We start from the raw sequence: 18,057 nt of genomic DNA, 5'->3' as shown, positions 1-18,057 counted from the left end.
CGGTGCCCCAACTCCCCTATAGGCCCTACTCTGTGAGTGACAGGGGGGAGCTCCTCAACCCCCTGATGGGCCCTGCTCTGTGCGTGACGGGGGAGCTCCTCAACCCCCTGATGGGCCCTGCTCTGTGTGTGACAAGGGGGAGCTCCCCAAACCCCTGATCGACCCTGCTCTGTGCGTGACAGGGTAAGGAGCCCCAACCCCCCCTATGGGCCCTGCTCTGTGTGTGACAGGGTGCAGCGCCACAACGCCCGGATTGGCCCTGCTCTGTGCGTGACAGGGGGTGGCGCCGCAACCTCCCCATCGACCCTGCCTTGAGTGTGACAGGGGGGGGTGCCCCAACCCCCCAATCGGCCCTACCCTGAGCTTGACTGGGGGTGGCATCGCAACCTCCCAATCCGCCCTGCTCTGTGCATGATAGGGGGTGGCACCCCAACTCCCCACTCGGCCCTGCTCTGAGCCCGACCAGGGGCTGCACCTAGGGATTGGGCCTGCCCTCTGCCACCCGGGAGCAGGCCTAATCCAGCAGGGCGTTATCTCCCGAGGGGTCCCAGACTGCGAGAGGGCACAGGCCTGGCTGAGGGACCCCCCCTTCCACCCGAGTGCACAAATTTTTGTGCACTGGGACTCTAGTATGTGTATGTATATATATATATATATATATATATATATATATATATATATATATATATATATATATATATATATATATATATATATTAAAAAAGAGTACCTCTCACCTGGGAGTTCATTTTGTCTTACTTTGCCACATAAGCCACAAGGAGAAAAGAAGGAATAAAGTGGGGCATCCTGGAATTTCACACTGATCCCACTCACTAGTCTTGGAAACCAGTCCAATCAGATTACTGTTTCCTCTTCTCAGAGTAGGAGAATAGGGAGGGGTGAATGATCCCCCCTCAGGGAGCATACCTAGATCCTTAATAAAATATATACCAGTAACCTAAGTGCTCCACGTGTGTGTTTTGTGTCAGGAGTCTTATCAGTTAGTTCCCTTGAATTGAAAATTCAGTTGTGAGATGAAACAGATACAAACAGAGCAATCAGATCACAATTCAGTGTTCAGCTCTATGGTTCTGACCAATAGGATAGGTGGGAACAATGTGGGCCTGGCTGTCAGTCTGAGTTTCCAAAAAGCGTTAGGTCTCAGTGGTACCCCAGAAGTTATACCACAGAGATGGGAGGAAAAGCAGTTATTAAATGCTCAGATTCTGGCATGCAACAGACCTGGGTTCAAATCCTGGTTCCACATTTTGTGAGGTTTGTCAGGTTCCTGAGTCTGAGCCTTCATTTCCTTATCTATACAATAGGATTAATAATGCTATATGACAGATGATTGCATATATTGAGATACAGCATGGAAAATGTCCAGCCTTTGTGGTAGATGGCCACTTACCATGATGGGTGGTGGGGAGGAACCATTCTAGCTGAGAGGATCAGCAGTAGCAGAGATGAATATGAGGACAGGAAAAGACCAGCTGGACAGAGAGAATGCACTTTGCAAGGTCATGGGGAGTGAGGCTGGCTGATATAACAGCCTAGGTCAGTGATGGCGAACCCGTGACACGCATGTCAGAGGTGACACGCAAACTTATTTTTTGGTTGATTTGTCTTTGTTAAATGGCATTTAAATATACAAAATAAATATCAAAAATATAAGTCTTTGTTTTACTATGGTTGCAAATATCAAAAAATTTCTATATGTGACACGGCACCAGAGTTAAGTTAGGGTTTTTCAAAACGCTGACACGCCGAGCTCAAAAGGTTCACCATCACTGCCTAGGTAAAACAGTCATGTAAGGCTGGATGAAATTCAAACTTGATGCAGAAAGACATAAGGAGACAGAAGTTTTTCTAGTAAAGAGTAGTGGTTGGGGATAGGTGTTTACTTAAAATGTTGGTTACAGTAGGGTATAAGAGTTCAAGGGGACTTTCTTTTTCTTTTGTCAGAAATGAGGCTGCATTCTTCTTTCTCTAAGGGTCCTACACACAGGATCCCAGACACAGGATCTACAGCATGGGAGGGAAGATTGCATTTCTTCATCTCAAACAATCAAGGATGCTATTAGAGAAACCTGCAGAAGGCTAAGCAGAGTTTGTCTGTTACAATACCAATTGCTTGCAGAATTGTTTTAGCATTCTCTAGCTATAGATGCACTTGCAATGAAGGTACATAAGGAAATAAATGTGACGTGACAGTGTGAAGTCTTATTGAAAAAGTTATTTCCCAAATGTTTACAATTTACATTTTTAAAATCACAACAAATCCAGATATCAGGCACTTGGCCTCTAATTTGTATTCCAACCTACAATACTTGCCTGGCAAGTATTAAGCCACCCACTGTATTCACCAGACCTTGATCCTTAAGATTACCACTTGTTCCAATCGATGGCACATGCACTTTCTGAGCAGCACTTCAAAACGTATGAAGAAGTGGAAAATTGGGTCTCAAAACAAGAAAAGTTCTATTGAGACAGTATCCACAAATTACCTGAAAGATGGGGGAAATGTGTAGCTAGTGATGTACATTACTTTGAATAAAGCATTTTTGATGTTTCTCTTGAAATTATCATTTTTTGATTACAAAATCCACCTTATTAACCGGTACACCTGGTATATAGGTATCAGTTTCAAATGGGACAGAACACATCAGATATCGTCCTGATGCTTTAGGTGGGCCTGCATCTGTTCACTCTAAGGGATGAAGTATGGACACAGACATGTATGTGTCTGATTGATTACACAGGCAGAGAAAATGCTGTGAAGAAAAACCAAGCCAGAAGCATCCTTCCAAGTCAGGGCTCAGATAGACCTACCACAGTCTGTCTTTTGACAATGTAATTGGAAAGGGCCCTTAAATTGGACTGGCATCCAAGAACCTCAAAAACCTGGAAGAGAACAGGATGACACTTGGCAAATAACAACTCTGCTTTCAGAGAAATGCGCAAAAAGTACTAGCATCGGAAATTCCCACCAGGATTTCTGGCCCTATGGGGGTTATGTCAAATACAAGTATTCAAAACATATTGAAGATTCACTATCAGCCGGGCACTCTACAAAAACTTTATAAGAATTATCTCATTTAAACCATCCAATGACTCTATGGTACAGTTTGCAGTTAATCCCATTTTATAGAAGGGAAAATTGAGGCACAAAGAGGCTAAATAACTTGACCAGGGTCTAAAGCTAGTAAGTGGTAGAATCAAAGAAGTATGACCCCAGAGCCTGTCCTCTTATCAGATTTGCTTTGCTGCCTTATGGGGATGAAATTACTGGGCAATGACCACTATTAAACTCTCCAGGGACTGTAGGGCCTACACAGAAACACTTTCCCTGGGATATCCTCTAATACTGTTCTCTCTGCTTTGCTGGAATGTAAATGTTAAAATAACCTGGGTCAACCATGTCCTTGAATTATTTGTGGAAATGTGGTAAAAGGTATTGGTTTCCTGCTATTCACTAATCTAATGCAAGGAATGATTTAATTCATTTCTAACTAGCTTTACAAATGAGTTTGGAGGCAGTGCCTCTGGAGCCAACCTGCCAGGGACAACCTACCAGCCTTGGCTCCTACAGCTAATCTGCCTGACCCTCAGACACTTTATCTGTAGAATATAGTTCCCACTTCAGACGAGTGCTGTGAAAATTCAAATACTTGGAAGTGTACTGGGCATGGGAAAGCCCTCAATTAACTGTTAGCTTGCTTTCTTTAGAAATAAAGCATTGTTTCATAATGTTACACCTAAAATTCTTGTAGCCAGATATACTTTGGAATTAGAATTTGGGGGATTTTTAGAAAGGAAACAGGGCATCTAGACTGGACATGTGTTATGAAAGTCACATAACACGTGGGATTTGGGACAGGGATATATATGACTTTTTTTAAAAAAAATATATCTTATTGATTTTTTACAGAGAGGAAGGGAGAGGGATAGAGAGTTAGAAACATCGATGAGAGAGAAACATCGATCAGCCGCCTTCTGCACACCTCTTACTGGGGATGTGTCTGCAACCAAGGTACATGCCCTTGACCGGAATCGAACCTGGGACCTTTCAGTCGCAGGCCAACGCTCTATCCACTGAGCCAAACCGGTCAGGGCAGACTTTTTAATCTCAGTGGGATATCTAGAGATAAGAAGCCTCATATCAGGTTTTGTGATGAAGTGAATTTGCTTGACACTACAAATAAATAAATAAATAAATAAGCTCATTTTTAGAGCTCTTTGCATTTCTGAATGGTGGACGAGAGACTGTTGATTTTAACTGCACTACAGGGGTTTTACTGGGCATCTGCTCCCAGCATTAGCCATGTCCTCATTGAAGTGGGTCTCTCATTTACTCTTCCAGGACTTGCTCACCTCTGCATGTCTCACTGCAGAAAGGACACTGCAGGCCTGACTCATTGTTTTCTTCCCCACCAAGACTTCTTCCTTCGCCCATATTTCTTCTCTTGAATAATGGCTTCCCAGCATCCAGTCCCTTTGGAATCCCACCTCTCTACCCAGCCAACTACTCTGAGCTGTTGCTGGTGCTTTCTAACTGTCCCTATAGCTCTCCCACATTGTCTGGCTGGGACCCCCATTACTGCTATCCTCATTGGTCATTTGTACCTTTTGAAATCCAAGGATGTGTGTATTAAGAAATACACTCCATTGTAGTAGAGCTCAGGAAGTATGTCTCAGCGCTGTGGCTGTTGCAATGGTGTGAGCACACTCCACCATGACATGCTTCCTCGGGACACCAGGAAGTAGCAACGCCCGCCTGAACTAACTCCTAGAGCCACGTGCATAGTACCCCAGCCTTTCAGGCATTGGTCGCCTATAGCAATGTGTCTCCCTCTGATTGGTCGCCTATAGCAACGTGTCTCCCTCTGATTGGTCGCCTATAGCAACGTGTCTCCCTCTGATTGGTCCCCTCATGCTATATATACCCCTATAGTTCCTCAATTAAACGGATCTGCGTCAATGAACCTGGTCCCCGGGGTCGTGCATGCAGACGCCCTAGTGCGTTGGGGCCCCGTCGTCCTCACCCCCGAGGGATCCCCTGCTTCATCTGGCACCCGAACCTGGGGCCCCCCCGGAATGGCAGGACGGGTGAGCGACCCTCTACAGTAAAATGGGAAACTTTCCCCCTTCGGCGAGAGCACCACAAGCGCGCGCGCTCCACGCCTTACTGCAGAGCAGGCAAGTTAAGGTCTCTGAAAAGGAACCCCCAACTCATTGGGAGTATCTATTAAAGTCCAATCTGTGGTTAATCAAGGCCCCCATTTGGGACCCCTCCACTTGGGAGAAGGTCTTGAAAAGGATTCGACCCGCTGAGGTCCACGAGGAAAAACCGTTACCCCCTTCTCTGACATTCCGGCCTCGTCGCCCGGAAGCCATGTCTCCATCCCTCCCTCCACCGTGCGCTCAGCTCCCAAACCGTCATGGTTTTGTTACTGTTGGTGGGAATTGCAAAAGGCACCACCAACTCCTCCGTTCCACAGTCAACTGTCAACGGCTGCTGCAAAGGGCACCAACTCCCGCATTCCACCTCCAACTGTCAACGGCTCCCTCAAAGGGCACCCAGTGCCTTCACTGACGCGGGGAAGCATTACTGTGCAGCAATAATAAAGTCCCCTAAAACGTCCACCAACCCCACTTATCTTAGATATACTTAACAAGGCTCAGCATAAGTAGGAGAACTCAGAGCTATAATATACGCCCTTCTCTACTGTCAAAATAGTCCAGTCAACTTATCCTCAGATAGTGCTTACACGGTGCATACGGCAAAAAAAATATAGGGTATTCCACCTTAAGAGTTAAAGATACCCCGCTAGATCAGAGCCTCCAACTCCTAAAGGACATCCTAGAGAACCGTAAACAGCCCTGATATATCCAACACTTACGGTCTCATACTGGCCTACCAGGCCCACTTTCCCTAGGCAACGCAGAAGCGGACAAACTAGTTCTTACCCTACAACCCATAGAAGAGGCCAGACTCCTACACACCAAATTTCATATGTCAGCCTCCTCTCTCCATAAGCTCTTCCCCCATCTTCCCCTAGCTCAGTGCAAGCACCTCATACGTGCTTGCCGATCCTGTGGCCCTCTACTACCCCTCAGGCCTTTACAACCCAGAGGGGCCAATCCCCGAGGACTACAGCCCAATGCCATATGGCAAGCAAATGTCACGCATGTCCCAGCATTTGGCAAATCGAAATATGTCAACACAGTCATAGATACTTGCTCAGGAGCTACGTTCGCCCAGGCCCCAACGGGGGAAAAAGTCAAACATAGCGTTGCCACCTTCAAGGCTGCCTTTCTCATCCTTGGATTCCCGTGGGAGGTAAAAACTGACAATGGACCATGCTACACCAGCACTCTATTTCAAGACTTCTTAAAATCACATGACATCAAGCATACCATGGGCATCCCCTATAACCCCCAGGGACAGGCAATTATTGAAAGACTACACAGGGAACTCAAGGCCCAACTGATTAAAGAAACAGGGGGAGTGATAGGGAGAAATCCTCATGCACTGCTAACCCAAGCCTTAACTACACTCAATTATTTTCATGTTGATGAGCATGGATTAACCCCTATGTATAAACATTGGGGAGGACTCCGGGACATACCATCACCTCTTCCTTTGGTCCGGTGGAGAGACCCACTCACTGGAGCCTGGAAAGGCCCCGACCCGCTCTTAACCCAGGGGAGAGGGTTTGCTTGTATTTTTCCAGAAGGCGACAAAAGTCCCGCGTGGATCCCTGCTCGTGACGTCAAACCCTACACCATCAACGATGAGCCGTAGATCGCCACCATTGCCCCCCGTGGAGGAAATGGAGGACCTGACCATAGAAGAGAACCAGCCCCGACGGTGGAGACGACCTGGACACCGATGAGCTCACCCCATCACCTGGGGTGACGTCAAGGCTCTACAGGACCAAGCTGCGTGCATAGTGCCAGAGGGGAACCCTTCGGCAGGAACGTTATTCTTATTAATGTGTGCTGTCATCACTGGTAATAGCACAGGTGCACACAGATAAGGACTGTGGACTGTGATACCTCACCCTGGCGTTCTCATGCCAGTTAGTGTTTCCCAGTTTCCAGTGGCATGTGCCTCTGCTACTCCTTTTACCCGTCTATAAGGCCACCCTTCTATCTCCTTCTGAGTAGTGACAACTCCTTTGCTTTGGTGCTAATTAGAAAGGAAGGGGGAGATGTAGTAGAGCTCAGGAAGTATGTCTCAGCGCTGTGGCTGTTGCAATGGTGTGAGCACACTCCACCATGACATGCTTCCTTGGCACACCAGGAAGTAGCAACGCCCGCCTGAACTAACTCCTAGAGCCACGTGCACAGTACCCCAGCCTTTCAGCCATTGGTCGCCTATAGCAATGTGTCTCCCTCTGATTGGTCCCCTCATGCGATATATACCCCTGTAGTTCCTCAATTAAACAGATCTGCGTCAATGAACCTGGTCCCCGGGGTCGTGCATGCAGACGCCCTAGTGCGTTGGGGCCCCATCGTCCTCACCCCCGAGGGATCCCCTGCTTCACTCCATCTCTTAATGAGAGGCAATTGATGCTTTTTTATTGAAGATTGCTTTGATGATTCCAGAAAGAAGAGTCCTCTCCTCACCTGACATCCTTTTGTTTGTTGCTTCGTTCATACTCCAGTTCTCCTGTTCATTGTGGATATTGGCAGGGAGGCTGTGTAGCATCATGGTCAGGAGTCCAGGCACACGGCCTCCATCCAGTCCTGCCTCTTGCTTTTGCTTATGTGGTCTCTTTATAAGCCTAGGCTTCCTCGTCTGTCAAGTGAAGGGACTAAAACAGCTTCTTCATTATTTAGCTTCCCTCATGGTGACACAGTCACTGGTTTGCTATCTGTAAAGGAAACCATTGAGCAGAGTGCCTGAGAACAGTATTATGTACATTATGCCAGGAGATCTCCACTGAAGAAACATGTCTCGTTCATGGTCCCAATCCTCCACAGTGCTTTTCATAATTTCTCACACATTATAGGTACAATGAACACTTGTCAAATTTAACTTTTCTCCATTATACTCTTCCTTAATATTTAAGTTGCTTCTAGCCCTTTTTGGAGTGAAGGTCTCAGATACTCAAAACAATGAAAAGATTATAGACAAAGTAGGAAGATTGGGTTCACAGATATACACAGTGTTTTATTTAAATACGCATGAGTCACAAAGAAATATATTTATTTTTTTAATAGCTCAACCTAAATAAAACCTGGAAAAGTCCATACCCATCATCGCTACTGAAGAATAACAGAGTGAGGAATGAAGGAAAGAAATCAGAATGACTATCTGGCTGAGACAATGGGAAGCTTCATTAAGGTCTGTTAAGCCCCAAATACTAGGTCAGTTATGGCGGGGGGTGCTTTGAGCTCTGTGAAACTGTAAGTATACATAATTGCACAGTGTAATCCAGTCAAACCTTGGTCTTGTGGTACTCTGCTACCAATCCAGCTGCTGTTCCAGCTGTTTCTTTTCATCCCAAACGGCTCCTCTAGGTTCAAGTGAGCCAAGGCAGCAAAGGAGATAGAAACCTTTCCTTTCTCTGGTTTTGGATACCTATGTGACTGACCCTCTGATTAGGTCATCCTCTGCTGTGGCTGTGAAAGCGGTAGCTGGGGAGATGAGGATAGAGGCATAACAGAGACCAAAACAGAAAAACTGCATATAATCCGAGTTACCAGGTTCAAAGAGGAATGCCCCCCTTTCCAGATGCCTGGCTTCTGGGCATACAGTTGAGCTGCCATGTGAAATTGACAGAGTCAGTGATGAAAGAGAGAGCTTGCCTTCACCTACCATCTTCAGCCCTCAAGGTAGGTGGGCACTTCCAGGACCCCTCAGAATTCCAAGCTGGACATAGTGAAGGCCTAAATAGACTGCCCTGAGTGTGCAGGGCTTTTGATGGGGTTTTCTACCACTAGTCATTTATTCCTAAGAGCACCCAATTACTTTTGGGGGGGAATTGTTTCATGCCATAGTGTGCAATCAAGATATGGTGGCAAATCTAGGTTGTGTGTCCTCCCATTGTGCAATGGAATATTTCAAACCAAGCCCTTGAGCCTTCAGTTTGATCCTGTAAGCAACCCCAGAGCCTTTTAGAAAATTCCCTTTCTACTGGTTTGCCAGAATAAGTTTCTATGGTTTTAGTCAGAGAATGCAAACTCAGACCCCATCTGAAACAAGAATTTTGACCTTGATCTTTCTACTAACATCACTTATATTCCTTCTAGACTAGAGGTGGGCAACCCCTGGCTCCTGTGCCAAACATGGCACGCCAGTAGTTTTGCTGGCATGCTAAACCCTCTCTTATAATCTTCAATTTGCAATTTTTGTGAACATTTGAATGACTTCGATGTTAAATTACAAGGAACTGGCAAGACACTTGATGTTATGTTTGGTTACATAAAGGCTTTTGAAAAGAAACTGGAAGTCTTTAAGAGGGATGTGGATGGTGAGAGATTTAGATATTTCCCAAACCTCAAGAGGCACATCAAAGACCTCCCACAAGATGACAGAACAGACTGTCAAAGCCTTCAAAAGCTGGTTTTAAACATCATCGAGTGAACTATTGAGCAGTTCTTCTCAAGATTTGCGAAATTCAGAGACCTGGAAGAGACAGCAAAATTCATGAGGTTTCCAGACAGCATGAAACTGGAGGAACTAAATTTAAAAATGCTTTCATGAATAGACATGGCTGACTTTGAAATGCAGTTGATTGAATTTCAGGAGTAGCTCAATTTGGAAGCAGAAATTTATTGACCTTAGAGTTGACTTGGAAAACATTGAAAAAAAGCGATTAAGAACAGGAGTACCATAGAGAAGTGTTGAAAATAAACTATTGAGGACTTCCAATGCCATTCCAGAAAATTGTTTCTGTTTAAAAAACTTTGCAACAGCGTTACTCTCCATGTTCTCATCCACGTACGGTTGTGAATGTTTGTTCTAAGTGATGCATTTTGTTAAGTCTCGTAATAGGAGTAGGCTGACGGATGAAAGTAGTAGCTTGTGCATCTCTCTGAAGGTCATGAAATATAAACCTGATGTGAAATCTCTGTCATCAGTGATGCAGCAGCAAAAGTCCCACTGATAATGTCAAACGGAGTCATAAAGTTTTCTGTCGGACTGTCAGTGTACATGTATACATTACAAAATAAATGTATTTTTCATCATTATATACTGTGTTTTTGTCGCTCGAGTGAATTTTATTATTTCTTCAAGGTTCTTCACATACGTACACCTTAAGAGATACCAAGTAGGCATAAAATGTTCTCAAAAAATTTGGGTTGGCACGCAGAAGAATTTTGAGTCAGAGATTTTGCTGGTTTTGGCACGCACTCACAAAAAGGTTGCCCACCCCTGTTCTAGACCTACTTTCCTTTCAAGCTTCCAGGTGTTAAGGGAGCATTCCCCAGAGAATTAGGAAAAAAAATGAAAGACACCCATAAGCAAGTAAGCCAGGGAGCCGTGACAGGCAGTTTGAGGAGCAAGTCTGCGCTCACTGAGGGTCTGGACCAGTTAGGCTGGATAGATCCTGTGGAACTGAGTGGGCTGAGCTGACCAGCTCACTGAAGGCTGGCCAAGCTAAGCATCCAAACTGAGTTTATTTTTTTTTTTGGTTGAAAACCTTTTCTCAAGTGAACTGATATGATTTAATTTTCTGTATCAAGATATAATGCAGTGGTGTCCTCAATGCTTATTTCTTGGGACACATGGACATGTTTGATTCTATACTAATCCCTGTACCACTTGAGTCCATATGTAATTTTTGGCATTCTTCCCTTCCCTGTTTTATTTTGAGTAGTTATCTCTCATTTCTCATTACTAAATTCATGTCTGCACAATGTATGCCTCTTCTACTTTTATGCTGGCTTAGAAACAAGGAAATGAAGCTGGTTAAAACTAAGTGTAAAGCAAGAGTGAAGAGGGATTTGGTTGTGAGTACAGTCTGTACATCTCAGTGCAAGGCATCACTTTTCCTCCTATAAAACCAGTTTTGTGTTGTATTTTGAAATGACAAGGTTATCCTCCAGACACAGGAGATGTTACTGCATTCAGAAACACATTTTATTTCTCTCAAATTTTACTCAACTTCCTCAGCTGCTTTCCCTCTCACATGAACTGTTCATCATCTCGGCAGAAATCACTGGAAATCACTGAGTTCTATTTTTGTGTAGATATATACATCAGAGTCTTGTCAGAGAGAAGGCATGGAAGATGTATCAGGTAGCTCTTGTTACTTAACAAGTCACTGTGAAACAGGCGTTTAAAGTCACAATCTTTTGTTTATTTGTTCATTTATGATTCTGTAGATCAGAAGTCAGGCTCCACTTGAGGTCTTATTCTTGCTCCACTTGTGTCACTTGCAGACTTAAGCTGGGACATCTGAGATGGCTGGGAAGACTGGCCCTGTCTTACCTCAAGATCTCTCATCCTCCAGGAGGACAGGGAGCCAGCTCAGGTTCTCCCTGTGGGTGCTGGGTTCTAAGATGGTGAGAACGGAAGCGATGAGGCCACTTGAGACCTAAGCTCAGAAGTCCCACATTGTCACCTCAGCCATAGTCTGTAGGTCAAAGCAGGTCACAAGACCAATCCCAACTCAAGTAGTGGAGAAATACACTACATCTCTGAATGAGAGAAGCTGCAAAGAAATTGTGATTATTTTCAATCCACCACAGTAGGAAACCCCAATTCATTATTTTATGAAGGACCAATTAGGCAAAAAGTCTTCTGATTTTAAAATAATCATCATCTCTGGCCCTGTCTAACATCTCATTATTTGATTAGTGCTTGTGAATTTACAAAATGCTTTCTGTATTTCATTTATCCACATGACAAACTTTTGAAGTGTGTCTTCTCCTGTTTTCAGATAAAAGATTAGAAGCCCAGAGAAGTTAATGACTCACTCAGGGTCCCAAAGCTATGACGTGGGGGCACCTCCAGTCTATGCTTGTCCCCTGCACTTCTTATGAGGAACTCTATTTCTTTCAAAAGAGTGTGGTCTGCTTGGTTATTATATTCAAGATCAGAAGGGAAGCTGGTTCTTTCCCCCAGTGTGAAGATTGCCAGTTCGGGGCTACCTGTTACAGATGGGCACAGTTTCATCTGGGAGGCACTTTTCCCTAACCATGCATCTGTGCTGACAAATTTCAGAAGAGTTTCGTGGGAGCTCTTTTATACCAGTAACTAAATTGACTGAACTTCACCTAGAAGCATAGACAGCTGCTGCTACTCAGAAAAGCAGGGCTAACAGCCATCTCCCTCAGAAAAGGTAGAAGTCGATAAGGAACTTTCATGGCTGCTAAGCGTATACAGTGAAATTTGCCAAACCTATTCCCTTCAGAAAGCTACAGTAGCTACCCACTCATTGAGTTATGCCTGCCATGGTTCTCTCACACAACTATTTTTATATTCAGCTGGAAACATGTTTGACCTGTTAAATACTCATCTTTTAAAAAATGATAAAAGGAAAGCTCTGGCCAATTCCGTGAAAATCTTGAGAATTTATTAAAGGGATGTTTTAAAAATGAAATATGCATCATTGAAACAGAACCTCTACACTGGAAAAACAGTGTGAGGGCATATAGAGGGATCAGAGATCATTATTACCCACTGAGAGGGGATGCCAACCTTCACTGACTATTTTGATACATTAGTTACTTACCGAGTGCATTTCTGTGCTTCCTGTGGTTTTTCATCTTAGATGCCAAGGAATCAGACTTCAGGGTTCTTGGGAAATTGTTCATTGTCCAACACTGTGAATGACAGCACTGAGTTCTCAATTATGTTGTTTTGCGGCTCCCACATTTTTATTGTTGAAGCATTCTTATTTATAACTTCTCTGTTTGCCCCCAATTCTGTGAGAGAGGGCAATTTACAAACGTATGAGTGGGGAAACAGTCTCTGAGGAGTTAAGTGGCTGTTTTAAATTCACAAATCTAGTCATGTCAAAGGAGGAGCTAAAAACCCATATTATGACTCCTCCCACCTGTCATATTTCTTTTAAAAATATATAATAAGTTATTTTTTTCTGAACATGAAAGAAACCAATGCACTTAAAAACAAAAGACTAAAATAGACAATAAAAATTACCTAAGATCCCCACCCAGAAATGACCCCTGTTCCTCTGCCATCATTTGGCTCTCTTTTCTTTGTGTTTAGTTTGACACAGTTATGTGAATATATAGATTTTACACCTGGTGTTTGTTGTTTAGCTTGTGTTTAAACTTAGGTCAGGAATATTTTTCCATGCTAGTAAAAAAAAATCTTTGAAAATGTAATTGTAAAATGCTGCAGTGATATGATGTCATATGTGTTTTCCATAAACCATTCAGTCCATGCTCTTTTGTTTGACACACAGAGAATATGTTACTTTTATTATAGTAAATAGCAATAGGGTGAAAAATTAAAGATAAATCTTCTTTTATATTTCTGGGTTTTTCCTTTGATCATATTTTTATGGGACTATATGGTAAAAGCTATTATGATTATGAAGGCACTGGGACATTTTTTTAACTATGAATTCTGCATTAAACGCAAGTGTAATTCAGATTGTGCAAGAAAACATCTCAGTAGTAAACAGCAGGGTTCTAACTACTGGAAATTCTTTTCTACTAGAGTTGGGAACATATTCAATGGATAGGGGCTTCATCTCACAGATTAGATCCTCTTCTATAGATATTAAGAATTTCCTTAATGGGCTTCACTGTATTACTTCTGTTCACTGTATCCCTGTTCCAAGATTCTGCTATCAAATCCACAAAATTCACCACTATGAGAGTAAAAATGGGGAGTGAAAGAAATAACTCAAGGATAGAAAACTGGTGAGAAGGCTGTTGTAGTTATCCCTTCCTTTACATTTATTCCTTCTGCCTGAAATACTAAACATGGGGTTTGTTTGTAACCCCAACACTTGTTTATTTGCACACTCAATTAATACAAAGAAGTACTCTGCCCACTAGAAACCATAAGAGACTTTCATTTCTAATAAAGTTAATATCAATCTTTAATATCCCACATTCACAAAAAAAACAACACAACTCTTTCGTGGTGCTTTTACTTTTTTACCAAAGTTTAAGGGTCATGGGACCACAAAGAGAGAAAACCACTGTGGTCCATCCCCAGCCCTGATTGGTCCATTTCTTGCTCTGACCTCATAAGGCGCCATTGTGATCCGATTGCCAACCAACCCTATATAAGGTGCTGGCTGAGCCCAGGAAGCTGTGGGTAGACGTGGTTGTTTGGATTTGTTGTTAGTAGTGGATTGGCGGATTGATTGGTTGTTGCTTTTGACCTCTTCCTTCTCCTCATTCTCCTCTTCCCCCTCCTCCTCCTGCTCCCCTCCTACCACTGATCCCCTTCAGTGGAAATTTTTAAATCACCATGTGTGATTTTTTTGAACACATCTCGGCCAAAGTGGACTGCCAGTTTGGCAATTATGCCCTCCTCAGTAAAATCGGGAGGGGCTCCTTTGGCCAGGTGAGACTGGCCCGGCACCTCATAACCAGCATGAAGGTGGCGGTGAAAATAGTCAACTGTGAAGATCCCGCAGACGTGGCCGAAGAAATTGATTGTCTGAAAGAACTAAACCACCCGAACATCATAAAACTATTTGAGGTGGTCAACACCAACCACCAGGTATACATGTTTATGGAATATGCCCGGGGAGGTACCTTATACAATTATCTAAAGAAGTGGGGTCCTATCTTGGAGACGGAAGCACAAGCCCCATTCCGGCAGCTGCTGTCGGCTGTCCACTACTGTCACCAAAAACATATCGTCCACCATGACATAAAACCCGAAAACATCCTGCTGGACATGGGGTTGAATATCAAACTGGCTGACTTCGGACTGAGTGCTGTGTTCTGCAAGGAGGAAAAACTCAGCATCTTCTGTGGCACTCCCAACTACAAGGCCCCAGAACTGTTCGGGCTTGAACCATACGAGGGCCCGAAGGTGGACGTCTGGAGCATGGGGGTCGTGCTATACAAGATGCTGACCGGAGTACGTCCGTTTGGGGGAAAAACCTTAGAAGAACTGGAGGAGCACATCTTGAGTGGGCACTTTTCTCTTCCGGCTTTTCTATCTGTACCGTGCCACACACTCTTAAAGACAATGATCGACATCGACCCCGGCCGAAGACCCAACGTGGGATTTCTTCTGCAAGATGCCTGGGTGAATATCGGGGAGGCTGACCAAATGACCCCATACATTGAACCAGCCTGCACTGACATCGACCCCCAGATCACTGAAATCATGCGGACACTTGGGTATGAGCAGGAAGAGATAGAGTCATCCCTCACGGAGAAGAAGTTTAATAGTGTGATGGGCACGTACAGGATATTAAACATGCAACTTAACACCGGCATCCAAACAGTAAAAGTAAGCCCCAGGTCCTCCTGTGACTCCAACATAACAGTTTGTACATCCGAGGGGACTTGGAGATCAGAGACGGAAGGCAGCGACCCTCGGAATACACCAACGAGCCCAGAGTTCAGTGTGCCCACCACCACACCACCGGGGGGCCTGGACTGGGGTATTGCCACCCCTCCAATTAGAGTGGAGGTGAAGAGGGTCATCCGGTCATGCAGTGCGCACTTGCAGAACATCAGCCAGCCTGGCAGTGCGCACCTGCAGAACATCAGCCAGGCTGGCAGTGCGCACCTGCAGAACATCAGCCAGGCTGGCAGTGCGCACCTGCAGAACATCAGCCAGGCTGGCAGTGCGCACCTGCAGAACATCAGCCAGGCTGGCAGTGCGCACCTGCAGAACATCAGCCAGGCTGGCAGTGCGCACTCGCAGAACATCAGCCAGCCTGGCAGTGCGCACCTGCAGAACATCAGCCAGCCTGGCAGTGCGCACCTGCAGAACATCAGCCAGCCTGGCAGTGCGCACCTGCAGAACATCAGCCAGGCTGGCAGTGCGCACCTGCAGAACATCAGCCAGGCTGGCAGTGTGCACCTGCAGAACATCAGCCAGGCTGGCAGAGAACACATGCAGAACACCAGCCAGCATGCCAGCGAACAATTGAAGAGTACTTCCCAGCCAGACACCAGGGGGGAATTAAGGAAACAGAAACTGAAGCCAGAACTCCAAGGTGACAGTAACGTGTTGCCTGTCACCCAGAACAGTAGCAGCCCCAGAAGCTGCAGTGGAGGCACAGAGAGAACCACCAACAAAGGCGAAGCTAGGCCATCTTGTGAGGAGACCCGAGCCTCTTCACCTGACCATAGCCAGCGCAGAAAAGGGATGGTGAGGAGGCTTTTAGGATTTTTAAAAAGATGCTGCTGCTGCACAGGAGAAAATAAAAAACCACGCGTAAAAATTACGCGCGTGGTACCGATTTAACATTCAAACATGGAGTGTCGGTGGCCACGCTTCACACACCAAGACCAAGAGGAAAAGAGGGTTAAATTGGCCACAGACTAAAGAGAAGACAATGAACTGAGTGAGACCATGACCGGACAGTACACCACAGCACACTAGACCAAAAGCGAGGGGAGGTCAGTTCACCGCCGCTCACATGCCAGAACCTGAGGGGAGGACGGCTAACCACAGCTCACTCGGCCAAGACGTGGGTAGGACTGTTCACCTGCTACAATACAAATAAACCTAGAGAAAATTATCCTAAGTGAAATATGTCAGACACAAAAACACAGATACTGTATGATTCCACTTATATGAGGTACCTAGTCAACCTCAGAAAATAGATTTGGTGGTTGTCATGGGTTGGTGGTAGGAGGAATGGGCAGTTCAAGGTATAGTTTCAGTTTTGCAAGGAAAAAATTCTGGGGCTTGGTTACACAAAAGTGTGAATATAGTTAATAATACTGAACTGCAACCTTTTAAAAATAGTTAAGGTAATAAATTGTATGTCATGTGTACTTGACCACAATTAAAAGTTTAAAAAAATTTTTTTTAGAAGCAGAAGCAATAGAATCTCAATTTCCTGTTTTGGCAATATATGATATATAGGTAGGGTATTACCATTGGGGTCACTGGGTGATGGGTACAGAAACTTCCTGTGCTATTTTGCAATTTCTTGTGAGTTTATAATTATTTCTAGATAAAAATGTTTTTTAAACAATACTCAAAAATCATCATTTCCTAATTATTTTACTACGATTTGCAATGAACTGTATTCTTGAGATTTTTTTAAGTCTCTTGTACTTCTCTAGTGTTGCACATCACCCCTCAAAAATCTACATTCAGTTGGAAGCTGGAAATCAGTGGGAGTATTTATACCACGAAAATTAGTGAATGCTACAAGCAAGGGCTCCACACTAACAACCCCCAGCCGGTTGTTAAGCTTTTGCCAGGAGCCTGTGGTCCAGGTTTCCTCAGGATTAAAATTAGGTTAGCTCTGAATCCTATGCTTGTGAGAGGATGAGACAAATAAGTGGCGACTAGCTGACCATAGCAGTAACTTAGAAACTTCAAAGCTGGGGATTACACCCCTAGGGGTATTTCTCCCTAGAGAGCTGTGATAGTTAATGTTTGTGTTCACTTGGCTGAGCTGAGGGAGGCCCAGATAGCTGGTAAAACATTATTTCTGGGTGAATTCTGGAGGCTGTTGCCAGAAGAGATTAGCATTTAAATTGTGTATTAGACTGAGTACAGAGGATCTACCCTCACCAATGTGGACAGGTATCACCCAATGCATTTTGAGGGCCCGAATAGAACAGAAGGTGGAGGGGAAAATTCTGTTTCTCTTCTGGAGCTGGGATGTCCACTTTCTCTTGTCTTTCTCTGAGTATCAGACATCGGAGCTCCTGGTTCTCCAGCCTTCAGACTCTGGGACTTACACTAGCAGCCCTGGTTCTCAGGCCTTCACATTGGGCTGAATTATACAACCGCTTTCCTGGTTCTCTAAGCTTGCAGACGGCAGATCATGGGACTTCTCGGCCTCCATACCACGGTGAGTCAATTCCTATAATAAATGTCCTCTTACATATGTGTATCTATTTATCTATAGTTTCTCAACTGGCTCTGTTCCCCTGGAGAACTCTGACTCATACAGAGGTAAA

At 44.6% G+C, this 18,057-nt stretch overlaps 1 pseudogene; it reads left to right on the top strand.

The window, feature by feature from the left end:
• Window positions 1-14,413: 14,413 nt before the first annotated feature.
• LOC132223056 (zinc finger protein 883-like) overlaps window positions 14,414-18,057 on the top strand; it is a 46,822-nt pseudogene continuing 43,178 nt past the window's right edge.

The sequence above is a fragment of the Myotis daubentonii genome, chromosome 21, assembly GCF_963259705.1.
Source record: "Myotis daubentonii chromosome 21, mMyoDau2.1, whole genome shotgun sequence".
NCBI lineage: Eukaryota > Metazoa > Chordata > Mammalia > Chiroptera > Vespertilionidae > Myotis > Myotis daubentonii.
This window is presented reverse-complemented; position numbering and strand designations above follow the sequence as displayed.